The sequence below is a fragment of the Melopsittacus undulatus genome, chromosome 6 (genome assembly GCF_012275295.1).
Source record: "Melopsittacus undulatus isolate bMelUnd1 chromosome 6, bMelUnd1.mat.Z, whole genome shotgun sequence".
In the NCBI taxonomy this organism is placed as follows: Eukaryota; Metazoa; Chordata; class Aves; order Psittaciformes; family Psittaculidae; genus Melopsittacus; species Melopsittacus undulatus.
The window spans coordinates 75,458,699-75,469,756 of NC_047532.1; positions in this window are offsets into that span (position 1 = coordinate 75,458,699).

Consider the following 11,058-nt stretch of genomic DNA (forward strand, 5'->3'; position numbering starts at 1 on the left):
TGCCCTGTGCTGATCAAGCCAGCCCAGATGCTATTTTAGCTCTGGGTGGCCAGACTTTATCAGATTTATTCTATCTAGAAGGAGTCACATCACAAATAAAGAACTTGAGCAGCACCTTGGAGTGCTTGAAAAGCAAATTCTTTGTCGAGTATTCCCCCTTTCTTCTCCTCCTTATTTATAGGGCCATTAATGAATGTACCTGGGCTAGAAGTGAAATGATGACACCCTCACCATGCTTCCCCTCCATGATGTTTTATTTGGAGTCCCTTTTCTCTCTTGCCCTCTAGAGCCTCCATGCACTGCAGCATACTCCAGGTTGCTGTTGTCAGCCCAGGAGGGTGGACAGGAGATGAGGAGGGGGACTTTATTCAGTGCCTTCCCTGAAGGACAGCAGTTCTGCCACCCATCCTTGCCCCTAAAGCTCTCCCATGGTGGGTCCACCAGCACTGGATCTGGTTGCAGATAGGAAGGACGATGATGCCCTCTTGGATAGGTCAGCACAGGCACTGGCTTTCCCTGCAATGTTGCTTCTTTCATTGCCATGGTGCTGCAAACACGACAAATGCTAGAGCTCTTCAACCATTTTCCTCTAGGAGAAGTAAAGTTTTAATGATTAACCTTTATAAATTACACCAGCAATGCTCTAAATAACAAATAGTTCCTGGCCAGGTCTAGCCCTCTGAGCTATTATTCTCCAGCATGATATGCTGAGCCTCCATCTGCATTTATTTTCCATACTGTATTCAAGTCCTCTTATGTCATTGAGATAAGCAGTCAGGAGATATGTGTTTTCCAAAATGATGCCCTCATTCATCATTTCTTCCTCACTGCTCAGCCTGATTACATTTAATTCAAGAAGAAAGAAGCCTTGCCTGGGCCCACTGAGCATATAAGGTTAAAAAAGCAATACAAATGAAGCAACGGCTTCCTGAAGAAATGGCTACAGAGCACAAAATAACAGCATCCCTTATCAGCACAGGGGCTGTGTACTCTGCCTCTCATTTCCAGAGAAAACTCAGAGCACAAATGACCCATTCATCAAGATCAGCAGGTACGACTCTGCTTTAAACACATACACACAACAACAACCACCCTCTCTTAATAGAGGATGAGCTTTGAGCATTAATTTTGTTGGCTATTAATGCAAAGCTTAATTACAAATAGAGACAAGGGAGTGAGAGCTTACTGCAGCCTGAGCCCTTTCCAGTGACACTTGGCTTAGGGAGAAACACCTTTTGTTTCTACAGGTTTCTCTGTCGCAGTGGTTGGCTGCTCCAGGATGCAGCAGGGTGAAATAATGCCAAGATGTGTTTATGCACAACGTGAGCAGAGGCTTTCCGAGCCCAATGAAGGATTCCTCCTGACTTTGCACACTCACCCTCCCCGTGGCTGCCTGGGATGCAGCCTCCGGATGCATGGAGCCTCCTAAAAGAGCAGGGGGGAGAGGCAGCCCTCATCAGAAATGCTTGCTCATCTTCTGCAGGGATGCAGCCACCGTGAGCTGCTCTTTGCCAGCCTATGCAGAACGGTGCAGACTGAGCCAGCTGTGAGCCAGGGAGCTCTGCCCTGGCTCCACTGCTTGTCCTTGCATTGCTCAATGGCAAAGATGATGCTGTTGGGAAGACCTGTAGGGTACAAACAGGGCTCAGCTCGGCATGGGAATCCACGCATGATGCCAGTACGAATGGGCATTGCGGATCCTGGCTGGTGCACAGGGTCCTATGGGATGGCAGTGACAACCCCCCTGAGCCCACTCCTCTGGACAAGCTGCACTGGCTGCTGCAGAGCCAAGCTGGCACCCGTGTGTTTGCAGGAGGAATTTCCCACTAGGAATAGCAGTTTGTGTACTTGCTGTAATCAGACTTCAAAGAAATGCTGAAGGAGCCAAGGAAATGAAACACATACTGAGGCAGCCAAACAGGAAAATAAACACAGGCAAAAGGAGCCAGAGCCTCTGACCAAATGAACTCAGACCAAAACTCCATATTTAAAATGAAAATCAGAAGGGTCTCAAAGAGCTGGGTGGTTTCCAGCATGTCCACAGAGCAGCAGACCCACAGCCCCAAGCTTTGCACTGCTGCTACAGCACCAGCTCTTCCCATCCCTCCCATGTATGTTTTGATCAACGCTGGTTTGGAAAGACCACTGTGACTCAGTTTGCATTAAATCCAAATTATTGTAGACTCCTAAAATGGTTTGGGTTAGAAGGGACCTTAAAGCCCATCCAGCTCCAACCCCTGCCACAGGCAGGGACACCTTCCACTGCAGCAGCTGCTCCAAGCCCCTGTGTCCAACCTGGCCTTGAGCACTGCCAGGGATAGGGCAGCCACAGCTTCTCTGGGCACCCTGTGCCAGCACCTCAGCACCCTAATAGTGAGTGGTCACAACATAAGTGGTCATGGGTTGAATGGAAAACTAAGATTGCACATTGGAAGATTTTTATAGCAGAGCCATGTCCAGGAACAAGAAAACAGTGAGATACCAGTGAGTCACCCAAGTGGGTTTTTGTAGCTAGCAAGCAGTTACTGGGGATGCAACCAGTGCACAGACTGGTGCCTTCTGGCACAGACACACGACGCACTTCCTAGGGTCCCAGAAAACCAAATGGAGCTGGAAATGAAGCAGCCCATGACCTGTCTCGCCCAGAGGCTGTCCGGGCCCATCAAGGCCATATTCAACCTGCCTTGCAGAGGAACCCCCAACACAAGGGTGATGGTGCATGGCCCTGCACAACAGGCTGGGACAGCAAGGGAGGGAACGGGTATTATCCCTTTGAAGTTACAAAAGCAGGCAAAATGTAATTATAATCACCCAAACTGGAGCTCTGCCAGGACATCAGGGCTAATGGTCTTGCTCTTGCAAGAAGAGCCATGGGATTTCTCTAATGATCGCAAGTGGTCAGGACCTCGGTTTCACATCTCATTTGGAAGATAATGAAGAAGTCTCCCATTTATTTTTGTTCTGAAGGGAGGTAAGGACAAATTGACTGTGTCAAAGGGCACAAGGACTTAGAAATGTAGATCCTTTTGCTCGAGATGTGACTGGGAGCTCTGACAGGCAGGAGGGTGGCGGAGGGGGAGCAAGGAGCAAGGAGGGAGCACGTGTGATTTCATAGGACTCCTGTTAGTGCTCCAGCTTGTTCTGCCTGTGCTGTGACTCCAGTGACATTGCTGAAAGGAAGGTGAATCTTTTTTCATGTGAGTTATTCCTGCTGTAAAATGTATTTGGAGGGAATGAGTTTATAAAGCTATCTCTGAGATAATTGGCAAGGATACTCCACTCTCCCATGAAGGTTATGAGCAGGTTACGAGAGGGTCTTCAGTTAAAACTCAAAGCAATAAGAAATTAATAGATCTTGCAGTGTCAGTCCCAAGGCAGAGGATTGTGATAAACTGGAAACAGGCACAGGCTCTCTTTAAGTTACAGAGACTGGGGGGGGAAGAGAGACATCAGACCCCTGGGAGTTACACAGATTCAAACTGACACCTCTGCCGAACACAAGCGCGGTGATTGCCAATAAAAGTTCACTGCAATTGGAGAGGACAGATATTGCCTTATCCTCTGAGGAGCAAGTGTGGCATCCCCAGAGACTGGGCCTGTTGCTTGCATGGAACAGGGAGCTCTGCCCCAGGAAGCTGCACCAGCAGCATGGGCAAGGGCTGCCTGCTAAAGTGGAAGCTGCTGTGCTCAAAGACAAGGATTCCCCTCTTTCCAGCCACGATTATGTCTGTATCTAGACCCTTTGCATTGCTGTGTTGCCTCTCTTTTTGTGCCAGGAGCATAAGGAAAAGTGAACACACCCTAGGAAACTATAGGGATGGGCTTGGACAAGAGGAGGAATTGGCAAGGGCTGTTCTGGAAGGTCATTACGTGGGTATTGGCTGTTGTAGATGGAGCTGCTGGAGTGGAGAAAGAAGTGGCTGTGATATAGATGAGAACGAGTAGTTAAATGAACGCAGTTTGGGTTGCAAAATATAGACTGGCACTGGGATCAATACTGGAATCAGTTTAATTAATTTGTATGATCAATAACCTGGAAGGATGAAGGCACAGACCAGCAATGCAATTTGTTCATGGTACAAAGCAATCACAGAGGGGCTGTCAGCACAAGGGGCGATGCTCTCCAGGTTTGACCTGCAGGATGTCCATGCAAAAAGCATGGGGCAGAAACTGAGCAGTGAGGATTAGATGCCCCAGCGTCTGGCACAGTGGCTGGGAGACCAGCCCATGGGTCTTTGTGAGATGGGACAGGGCATGGCATTGGCAAAGGAGGAGGAGGGAGAGCTGAGATTAGACTCATTGGGTCTAAGAACAGCCTTCAGGTGAGTGGGACACAATGTAAGCTGAAAGCACTGGTGGCAGGGCTGCCTGTGACTACACCATGCTGTTGAGGAGATGCAGGAGAGCCCTTCAGGGGAGGGTTGATGCTCCTTAGGTTAATTTCTCACAAGACTTTGGTCACAACTGATCAAACACATTACCTCTCATTGTTCATCCTTAGCATTCCAGGGGGAGAGAAATGTGGCTTCCCCTCACTATGGAGGAGCCACATACACATCCCTCCTGGCAGCATGAGCCCTGCAGGGCTGGAATTCCACTCCAGAGAGGAGATGCACCAGCCAAAACAAACATCCTCCCATTGCTGGGGCAGGCAGGAAGGGGCAACACTCTGCAGCCATCAGCAGGGGACATCAGTGTGGTTCCTGTCTCTGGAGCAAAGGAGAGAGCGTATGGGAAGGTAAAGGACATAAATGTTGGTCCCTGGGGAGAGGGGCTGAGAATTCCCTCGTGTTTGCTGATCTGCAAACCTTGTCAGAGGCTTTCAGTTCTCTCGGAGCACAGAAAGGAAGAGACAGATGCTGAGATAATTACTACCCTGGCAAAGAACTTATTCTTGTATCCAGAAGGAGAGTTAGGGCCTCACAGCTGTCTCCAGGATGGAGTGAAAACATTTTCTCCATGGTACATTGCAATGGCAATTAATATTCTTGATAAGCTTAAACTAACCTTTATTTTAAAAGGGGAGATAACTTGTTGTATGAAGCATCTTCTAACCTGGCATTTACCAAGGACAATGGAATAAGCATTTGAAATGCAATTAAGGTACCTTCCCAGTGCCTTTGTAAGATGCTGCAGATCCTGAGGCCCCTCTTGCTGAGGATGACCCCATGCTTGTGCTTCCACAGCACGTTTTGAAGTGCTCAGGCCTCTCGAGCCCAGCCCTTGGGGCCAAATCTTGGCACAGGCTCTCTAAAACAAGAAGCTATTTCTCCTGGAGGGTTGAGCAGAGGCTTGGACCATTTTCCTGCATAGCAGACATGTGAAACAGGTCAAGTTCTTGCCTTCCAAACAGAATTCATCGGGAAACCTTTCTGAAGAGTTCCAGTCTTTCAGCAGATGAGAAAATGTTAAATTCTGAGAGCTCTCCCCTTGACCCTGGTGCTCTCCTCCAGTTTCAACAAAAGACATTTTCCCTACATTAACTTTCCTGAAGTGCTTTGAAAAGGAAGAATGCCATAGAAATGCTCAATAGCATGCTATTATACTAAATAATCCCTTTATCTTAATGGAAACAATATTTGGACCATTTTAAAAAATGCATTCTAGCTTTTTCATCAACAAAACCTTTGTAATAATACACAAGTAATTATTGCCAGGAACATGACAATATCTCATTCTAAATTACAATAGAGGAGGCAGCACCGAGCTGAAAGGTGCAGTCCATGGAAAAACTATCACCTCAGTCCTGCTGGTGCTTTTCTTTGGAAGCATTTAGTCAGGGTTTAGCATACATGTGTGACCAGCTCCAAAGTGAAAGAAGGCATCTGCAGAAGAGGTGGAACCCTTTGGGTCCTACTCTATGCACAGAGCAATTAAGCTGTTGAAGGAAAGCTTTTCCCAGAACCATCCATTGGAAAGGACTTTAGCCTGAGACTTCCACTCTCTTTCTTTACTCCTACTAGTGGAAATAGTTCATGCCAGAAGGAAATCTGATACAGGTAACGGGGAGCAAGGCTGCCTTACCTGTGGGCACATGTCCAGCTTGCAGCTGGGTCCTGAGGGCCCTGAGATGAAAAACCCTCTGCACTTACACACTCACACTCCTGGGAAGCCCCATCCAGTGACCATAAGGTGCTTGGGCAGAGCCACTCTGGGCTGCACAGGCTGAGCGTGAACTCAGCAGTGCAACGTGTGCCAATGTGGTGATGCTGTTCTGAGCCACAGATAGAATAATGGAATGGTTTGGGTTGAAGGGACATTAAAGCTCCTCCAGCTCCAACCCCTGCCACAGGCAGGGACACCTTCCACTGCAGCAGCTGCTCCAAGCCCCTGTGTCCAACCTGGCCTTGAACACTGCCAGGGATGGGGCAGCCACAGCTTCTCTGGGCACCCTGTGCCAGCGCCTCAGCACCCTCACAGGGAAGAGCTAAGAGATGAGCCTAAGAGCTCATCTCAGTCTCCCCTGTTCTGGCAGGTTAAAGCCATTCCCCTTGGCCTGTCCCTACAGGCCCTTGTCCAAAGCCCCTCTCGAGGTCTCTTGTAGCCTCCTTTAGACACTGGAGCTGCACTAAGGTCTCCCAATAAGGAGCCCTCCTAGCACAGGGTGTGCGAGCAAGGAGGGAGCCAGCTCTGCCCAGTGTGCTTCGTGTGCAACAGCACTGGAATATACCAAGACAAATTCCATCAAATATTTCAGGAAACTTATGTGCTAAGGATTTTCCTAAACAATGTGCCATAGTCAACAGCAGAAGGAGAAAGATTTTAAGAGCCACAATCTCAGCTGGTAAAAGCCAGCCTCCATCCAGGTAGTGGGAGCAGAAAGGATGGGAATCACACAGGTTATCCCAGCTGCAACCACTAGCCCTGAAAGCATTATTTAATTGAAAGTTTTCCTGCCTTCATGTCTTTGACATGTAGCACACACAGCAACATGATAAAATACCTCCAGTCCCACCTAATTGTTTTGTGGGATGACCTGTCAAAGCATAATTAGATCATTCCATGCTTCGTTGTTACAGGGAAGCTTTGTGATCCCTGAATGTCAAGCTGTCACGGAGATAACCTCGCCTTTGAAATAACAGTGTGTTAAAATCAGGGGGGATTTATTACTGGCAATGCTCTTTACAGGCTGTTAGTGCAGAAGCACTGCAAGGCAATGGCAAGCCAGAACTGCAAGACTCAGTAATGACCATATGCAGCAATAATGACAAACATGCAGGAAAATGGGATCTGATAATGTGGTCCCTGTAGAAGTCAGCAGCACTGCAGAGAGCTTCCGTAGCCTTTGTAGAGCCCCATAGCATGCCCTGACCTCTCTGCTTTAATATTTGATCTCCTACACTGGTTTCAGCTGCTTCAGCATGATATTTTGGGGCTTCAGATCTCTAACAAACTACACTGCTGGATTTTAGATGAACACAGAAAGTCTGGGTAAGACTGCTTACCAGAGGGAAATAGCTTACAGTATCACTGTAGGCAAAGAGACCTGTGGGAGAAGGAATTGTTTTAGATAAGTAACGCCTGCAAAAGTGTAAGGTGGGCCTGGGATAAACTGATAAGAGAAAATGAATCATATAAACACAGATGTTTTAACAGACAAAACCATTGAGCAATCGAATCAGTCACGGAAGTGACCAGAGGGGTATCAAACACACTGTAAGATGCAAAGCAGGGTAGGCTGATGTCTGCAGAGCCAACCTGGCCACCCCATCCCACTGCCCACGTAACCTGCCTGTGCCTCTCTGCCTGCTCTGTGGAACTGCTGCTGTCCTCCATGGTGCATAGCTATGTCCATTGGGATGCTCAGCAGCCTAGGGACTGGGTATCCTGCATCCCACCTTGGCCACAGACATTAGGAGGAGTCCTGGGATCCATCTTTGAAGAAACCCAACCTGGGGATGAAGATTTTTGGTGATGGAGACCCTGCAGCCATTGCAAGGGGGTTTTGTCCTGTCAACAATTTGCAACCTGTTTTCCACCTGAATTTACCTATTTGAGAGATTGAAGAACTATGCTGAACCACCCAGCTGCCTTCCTCCAGCACTGTCATCAACTTAACCTTCAGTCTGATGCATGAAATGAGGCAACTCTCACTAACTCCGGGTGGCTGTTTCTCAGTGTTGATCATTCCCATATCTCTATTCCAACATTTTGCAACTTATTCCATACTTTCTGAAACATGGACACCAGAAACGAGCCCAGCAGCTGTGCACCAGTGCCAAATCCAGAGGTAATACAACCTCCCTACTCCTACTGCCTGCTATACTTAGCCATACACGCAGGGAATCTTACTGGTCTTTCAGCTGCAACCACGAGTGGGAAGTCACATGCATTTGGTTTTCCACCATCCCTTTCCTGAGTTTCTTCTTCCTGAGAGTCTCCTCCACAAGCCTGACCTACATTCTTTGTTTCTAAATGCTTGACCTTGTATTTGCATGCCTTGAAATGCGTGTTTGTCTGCTTGCCCTTGGCTTAGCTAGCTGTCCAGGTTGTGTAGCAGAGTCTCTCTCCTTGTTTACCACATTTCCAATCTTCAAATCACTTCAAATCACTTGGGAACCTTATCAGTACTTTCAGAATATTATTTTCCATACTGTAGATAAAAATACTGAAAAAAAAAGAAAGGGAACAAGAGCTGATCTTTCAGAAAAGAAATTAGATAAACAGCTTTCATTTTGGACATTGGCTGGCCACTATTTCAACCATTTAATGTGTGCCCCAAGAATTAAACATCATTCTTGATCAATAGTGAAAACTTGCAAAATCATAAATGCTTACAGATGCTTTCATATCCAAGGTCGATACTATTGCTTTTATTGACCCCATGTGTAATCTAATAAGAAAGCAACACCATGTTAATGTTCTCACAGCCCTGCATTGACTGATATGAATTATCTCATCTTCCTTCAGCACTTTACTCACCAGAATATGCCCTTTTATAACTTGACCCAACATCACAACCCAGTCCTGTCACTCACCTTCCCTGAGCACTTGACAGATGAGGGCTCTTTTCTCCAGGCTCTTGGAATTGCCTCTGATTTATAAGATCAGTGATTTCTGTTCAGCCTCATGAATCAGGGCACCTTTTGAGAAAACAGCAAAATTCAAGTCATTTTAGGACCTCCTTGGGTCTTAAATGCTTCCAGGGATGGGGCATCCACCACCTCTCTGGACAACCTATGCCAGTGCTTTACCACCCTCATTGTAGAGAATTTCTTCCTCACATCCAGCCTGGATCTTCCTCTTTTAGTTTAAACCCATCACACCTCATCCTGTCACAACAGGTCCTGCTTAAATGTCTCTCCCTATCTTTGTTATTCAGTTCAGGGAGGGTCTCAGGTGAGGTTAAACCATGACAGCCTCATTTTTAATAAGGAAGGTAAATACCCACCAGGTAAAGGGCTGTAAATAACACTCAAAGCTTCTACTTTGAGATGTCAGGTAACAGCTATGGCCTTTGTCAAGCTCAAGAAATGTGACTTAATCCAACACAGCAGAGGGACCCTCCTCTCCTTAGGATTTCTAGACCAAACTACCAGACAGATCTCATCAAATACAAATCCCAGGCATCTCTCAACCTTACCCAGCTGTTGAACAGGGCTTGCAGGCAGTTTACATCCACTCACACCGTTCTTACACTCCTCATACACCGCATTCCTTCTGAAGTGCTGTTTTCATGATGTCAGTGGTTTCGTTTGCTTCTTTCTGACACTTCAAGTGTACATGACTGACCAGATGATCAGCAGCTGGTGTTTCTCTTGCCCTTTGCACATGCAACAGCAAGGCTATGACTTTGTGCCATATTTTTCAGCCAGGAAGTTATTGATATTTATAGCAGTGATATAGCAGATAATTTGGACATGGAAAAGAGACAGGAAATCAATTAGCATCAATACATGTCTCCAGACTGCTAACTTGCTCGTACAAATACAAACGACATTTCCTCTCAACACCTCATGGTGCTCAGGAAGGGAGCAGACCCTGACATCCTCCACAGGGATTTGGAAAACTGGAGGGAACACAAATGGAAACTTCTGGAAGAAAACAGGAAGTTCTTTGCACACAAGCAGTGTGATGGCCTCACTAAGCAGAGCTAACAAAGCACCAGCAGCATAACAACAGAGCACAAACACTAAAACTAAGCCATAAAAGAGATATTGCTAGTTCACATGGCCAGCATGGCTTTTCTGCCCTTCTGCTCTGGCAAGGATGCATACAGTGGGCAAGATGCAACACCCTGCCTGTGTTTTCTAAGCCCACTGCAACCAGACATCCTGTACCCACTGTTCTACGCTAAGCTTCATTGTCTGATCCAGGAAAGGCAAAATTTCCTGTCCCCAGGAGCCCAGAACCACAAGCCAAAATTCCCCTATGGCCAAGGGAGGGCCAAGAACGTGGTAGGGTCTCATTTACACTACAGGGGGAGATGCTAAAGCTCCCTAGGTGCCCCTTGCCATCACGCTACACGTCATATGTATGACACAGGTATGATCATCTCTGCTGCATAGCAAAGCAGTGCTTGATGTCCAGGTACTCCAGCAGGCTTTTTGATAGGAAATATTCTGATCTGGAGGAGTAGGAGGCTGAGATATACTGGTTGTCTCCATGCAGATAAATCTGGGATTTCTAGAAGCTGTAAAGCTCTGCAGCTAAGCTCAGGGAGCTGCACAAAGCAAACCTCTAAGGAGCTGTGTGGTGTGATATGGTATGAAACCAGTTCTTTTTGAATACCATCTAAGAGTGAGAGCATTCCCACTGGAGCTACGCACAGATGAAGCAACTGATCCATAGAGGAGGGAGAAACACAACTGAGCAAGCAAACAACATCCCCATGCTATGATACCCAAAGATATCACTGGGATATGCCAGCACCCTGTGTCCTGCTGGGCATCCCAGCATCCTGAGCTGGAAGGAGGATGGACAGTGCAAACAGAGCACATGACCATGGTCTTTATGGGGGGACCAAGCATGTGTTGAGAGTAATCAGCATCTGCAGCAATTGAGGTCTCACCTTCCAGCCCAGGCTTTCCTCCTTAGCAAGTCCCTCCCTACTTCCCC